Raw genomic sequence first — 6,000 nt, 5'->3', positions numbered from 1 at the left:
ACAGGGGAATGGATTACAATAGATGATGAACTGGTAGCTCTGAGGGATGAACTAATGCTAGAAACAGATCAAATTGGCAAAAAAAAAGGACCTACCAGAAAACCTTGATAACAAGCAAGTTATTGGATTTAAAAGGAGATGATAGAAAAATGAAGAAAATTAATTAAACCAAAGGTAACATACATGTCTAAAACATGAGATTGGCAAAAACTGAAAAATGGCAACACAAGAATGGCTTAAGGGCAAATGCAAAGCTGTAGACGGTTACATACCTATGAAAAGCACAGATGCAAAATCAAACAGTGGAAAATCCAGAATGGAATGTAACAATATTATGAAAATGATAGGTGCTACTCACCATATAGCGGAGATGCTGAGTCGCAGATAGGCACAATGGTCTTTCTGTTGTGCCTATCTGAGACTCAGCATCTCTGCTATATGGTGAGTAGCAAGTATCATTTTCATAATAAAACTGCAAATAGTGTGCATAGGAAAATTAAATAAACCTTTGGAGGAAATATAATTGCCTGTGTGAGTATCAACTGCTCAGATGACAAGTGTGTACAAAGCAAAGAAGGAAAGGCTGAAAGATGGAAAGAATATACACCGCAGAATGGCTATACAAAGGAAAGACACTTAAAGATTATGTTACAGAACGGTTAGAGGGAACAGTTGAAGACAAGATGGGAGATGTGATACTCAGAGCAGAATTTAAAAGAGAACTGAAAGACCTAAGTGGAAACGAGTGCCTGGTGTAGATGGCATACCCTCATAATTACTGAAATTCTTGGTGGAGCCAGCCATGACGAAACTAGTCCACCTGATATGTAACATACATGAGACACAAAATACCCACAGTCTCCAAAAAGAATGTAACAATCCCAATGCCAGGTAAAACAGGTGCTGACAGACATGAAGTTTACTGAGTCATCACTTTCGTGAGTTGTGGTTGCAAAATACTAACACAACTTACTTACAGAAGAATAGAGAAACTAGCAGAAGTGAACCACAGTAAAGTTCAGCTTGGATTTTAGACACACATGAACATGCACAGCATTGATGCTCTTACAACTCATTACTGTCAGCCAATCGCAGCAAGCACAGTATCCATGATCTACGAGGGCTATCCACAAAGTACATTACATTTTGGAATTAAAAATAAATAAAGTATTGGAAATTTTTTAAAATTATATACAGATGAAAGCCACACTTAAATACTACTTTTCTACATAGTTGCCATTTAAATTAAGGCACTTATCGTAGCGATGGACGAGCTTGGAAATTCCTTCGTCGTAAAATTCGGCCACCTGCGCCTTAAACCACGTGGTTACCTCTTTTGGGACAGAAAAGGTGTGATTTTTGTGGATTTCCTGGAAAGAGGCACTACAATACTCTCAAAGGTATTGCCAAACTCTGCACAATCTCAGAAGAGCAATACAAAACAAGCGCAGGGGAAAGTTGGGCTCAAAGATCTTGCTGATTCACGACAGCGCCCGGGCCCACACGGCAAATGCCACTCGTGAAGTTCTCGAATCTTTTAAGTGGGAGTTGTTTCCTCATCCGCTGTACAGTCTCGACCTGGCACCGAGCGACTTCCACTTATTCCCAGCAGTGAAGAAGTGGTTGGCTATGCAACGTTTTGATGATGACGCACAGCTTCAAGAAGAGGTAACCACGTGGTTGAAGGCGCAGGCGGCTGAATTTTATGACGAAGGAATTTCCAAGCTCGTCCATCACTACGATAAGTGCCTTAATTTAAATGGCAACTATGTAGAAAAGTAGTATTTAAGTGTGGCTTTCATCTGTATATAATAAAAAAAAATTCCAATACTTTATTTATTTTTAATTCCAAAACGTAATGTACTTTGTGGATAGCCCTTGTAGTTATCCAAGTACAGTGAGCATAACACATACAAGATAGTCAGCCAATTACAACATGACTATTTTGTCGCATGCACACATTATATACATATAGTATAGAAATAAGCAGAGCTATGTGCTCATATATAATTTTGGTTGTCACAAATACTGATTGCTTTTTCTTTCAGGGATATGGTCAGGCTGGGATGTAAGAACATTACCTAAACTGCTGCAAGTGAAGCAATGACATACCTATTCTTGTTTGTGAGAAATATTTGGCTGTTTTTTCCAAATTTGTTATGATTCTGTATAGCAATTTCCAAGAATATGGTTGGGCTTGAACGTAGAAGCACAACATAAATTGCTGGAAGCAAAACAGTGACCGTTATATTCTTCATTGCCACAAATATTTGGCTATTGTTCTACAAGTAGGTTGTGATTTCCAGGAGTGTGGTTAGGCTATTATTCTCCAAATATTTCATGATTCCTGAGGATGCAGTTAGGCTGGGACCCAAAGGACGACCATGAATTGCCACCAAAAACCTGGTTGTTTTTACTGACGGATCTGTAGCATAGCCCTAGGTCTAGATCTAGGTTAGGTGGAAGCAAGAGTTTGGTTGTGAGTTGGTAAAGCCAACGAATGTGAAAGCAAAAAATCTGGTTGTGCTGACAGATTCAAATGTAACGTAGCCTGATGTCTTGGTTAGGTTGGAATTAATAGTTTGGTAACAAGCAATATCAGTGAGACAGCATATTAAAGATCTATTCAAGGCCCATCCATTTTTTTTTCAGTTTGTTGTACTACAGTGCCATGAGGTCTGGTATTCATATATAAAAGGGCTATCCAGAAAATAACAGAAGTGTTGAAACAGAAAATTAACAATATGGAAGAACCAAATTTTATTATATAGATTGTAAAGGTAAATTCTCAAGCTATTTTCCTACATTATCACCATTCAGATTGAGGCACTTATCATACTGTGGTGCAAGTTTTTCAATGCAGTCTCTCTATAAATCTGCTGCCAGCAATTGCAACCACCGATTTATACTGGCATGCAGTTAGGCGTCAATATCAAAGTCTTGTGTAGCGAGCCATGTCTTCATTGCTGGGAAGAGCTGATAATTGCTCAGTGCCAAACAGGGCATGAGCAAACACCTCCCATCCAAAATCCCGCAGGAGTTCCCGGGTGCGATTGGCCATATGTAGACATCCGTTATCATGAAAAAACAAAACCTTTGCACTAAGTTTTCCTCGATGCTCGTTTTGTATCACACATCTTAACTTTGTCAGTGTCTGACAATATCTTTGTGGATTAACTGTTGTGCCACATTCAAGGAAATCCAAGAAAATCACTTCCTTAGAGCCAAAAGACACAATAGCCATGGTCATTCTTGCTGACTACATTTACAAACACTTCCTTGGTTTCCTGGGAGAATTTCTGTGTCTCCATTCCATCTACTGACTTTTAGTTTACCAACTGACATGTTTCACCCAGGTCTCACACCAATTATGATACAACTAATAACTTTGGTACCATGTTTCTCACATCTTTGGGGAAAGTCAGTGCTGCAGCCAGTCTCTGTTTTTTGTGATCTTCCATTAGGATTTTGGAAATCCACCTAACAAAAAATCTGAAGGAGCCAAGCTTTTCCACCCTAATTTCATGCGCAAAATTCTGTGAGATCTGAGGAAAATGTTGCAAAAGTTCCATAATTGTGAAATGACAATTTTCACGAATTTTGTCATTGATTTTCAACACCAGTTTGTGTCACAGAATTAGGCCTATCAATGTGGTACTCATCATCATGAGTGGTATGGGAATTTTTAAAATCAATGCACCACTGCCTCACTCACCTTTCACTCATTATTACTTTTCCATACACATCAAAAAGGGCACAATAAATTTCAATTCTTTTGCAGTTTTTTGCAAGCAGAAAACTAATCACAGAGTGTACCTCACAAGTGGGGGATTTTCTACTGCAGCACACATTTTAACATATCACAGAAAGCAAAGTAGCAGAGACACAGACACTACCACTGTCAAGAGTGTACTGTGTGTAGGAACATTATTGGCAGCAAGATGGTGGCTGTAGCCCTGCTCACCACCACGATAGGCAAAAACATCTGTTACTTTCTGGATAGCCCTCGTAAAAACAGTAATGGTGAACCTACAAATACAGCATTTACAGATTTAGTGAAAGCTTTTGACAGTGTTGACTTCAACAGAATCTTGAAACTCTGAAGGTAGCTGGGATAAACTACAGGGAGTGAAAGGTTACTTTCAACTTTTACAGAAACCAGACTGCAGTTATTAGGCAGAATTGTAGTCCATGTCCATCAGGGACAATCAAAGGTTGTGGCAACACCTGGTGGCTTTTACCCATGATGCTGTGAAAATGGCAGACACCCCTATTTCAAGCTTATACATCATGGTGACCATGATATCACTCATTACAAACACAAACACACACAAATAACATGAAAAATATTTAATTGCAGAAATATCATGAAACTAACAGGACAGTTACTGGAATTGAGGATTTTTGGTGATGACAAAATCAATATACAACAATCCTAACAAAGAAGTCATGTTGTTGCTGTTGTTGTTGTGGTCTTCAGTCCTGCGACTGGTTTGATGCAGCTCTCCATGCTGCTCTATCCTGTGCAAGCCTCTTCATCCCCCAGTACCTACTGCAGCCTACATCCTTCTGAATCTGCTTACTGTATTCATCTCTTGGTCTCCCTCTACGATTTTTACCCTCCACACTGCCCTCCAGTACTAAATTGGTGATCCCTTGATGCCTCAGAACATGTCCTACCAACTGATCCCTTCTTCTAGTCAAGTTGTGCCACAAACTCCTCTTCTCCCCAATTCTATTCAATACCTCCTCATTAGTTATATGATCTACCCATCTGATCTTCAGTATTCTTCTGTAGCACCACATTTCGAAAGCTTCTATTCTCTTCTTGTCTAAACTATTTATCGTCCATGTTTCACTTCCATACATGGCTACACTCCATACAAATACAGAAACGGCTTCCTGACACTTAAATCAATACTCGATGTTAACAAATTTCTCTTCTTCAGAAACGCTTTCCTTGCCATTGCCAGTTATACCAAAGCAAATAGCAAGACAAAAAGCAAGCAAACAAATACCTCAGCAATCAGCAAAAGCACTAAAACTTGAAAAAAAAAAAACTGATATCAGAAATTTAATTTGACACATGTACCAAAAAAGAGCACCACAAAATGATACCACAAACACACACATAGCTGGAAATTTTATTTGTCCTATAAAGCTCAAATGAAATCTGTGATACTATAATCCCACAAACAGCTCCAAAATCTGGTGCTGGAATTTCACTTGACCCATGTAGCTCAAATGAAATCCATGAGACAACAAACCCAGACATAACTTGAGAAATCTGACATCAAAAACTTCACTGGATCTATAAAGGTAAAACAAAAACCGGAGTACCACAAAATCTAAACTCAGACATGTAACTAATTTCAAAAACCTAATGTCAACAACATAGGTAAAACAAATTCCACAATATCTACCAATCATAATGCAATGTAATCAACAACTAACAACACAACCCAAAATTTCACGAAAAAAGTTGTATCAATACCAATTTTGATCTACAAGGAAAATGTAAGTATGCTCCTAATCACACATACCAACTACAATTTAAAAAATAATAAAACCCTACAAACATATTTAATATCCAATCCAACTAACACACAAATTTGGTGATGACATAAATATGTTAACAACACAATCTCTCGAAAGGCCAGCATGAACTTCTCAAACAAGAAACTCCTCTGGATATAATGCCAAATGTTCTCACACTATACGTTGTCCCAACCTCCCTCGTCCAAGGTGCAGCAATTTTGGGCAGTTTCATACCTTGTCCACAAACACAACATTTCACATAATCGACAATTAACCAAAGTACCCGTAACTTTAGGAATTTAATCGTGGTTATCTTCCCCCATTGTAGCATGCAGAGACCTACTCAAAAGTTCATTGTTCCACTCATAACAAACAAAAAATAAAATATAAAACTAAATTTGCAACCACAAACGCCACAACAAACTGAAAATTCCAAAACCTTAAAATGGATCTATTGTTCAT

Source organism: Schistocerca cancellata, chromosome 1 (assembly GCF_023864275.1).
Source record: "Schistocerca cancellata isolate TAMUIC-IGC-003103 chromosome 1, iqSchCanc2.1, whole genome shotgun sequence".
Lineage (NCBI taxonomy): Eukaryota > Metazoa > Arthropoda > Insecta > Orthoptera > Acrididae > Schistocerca > Schistocerca cancellata.
Note: the sequence above shows the minus strand (reverse complement) of the source record.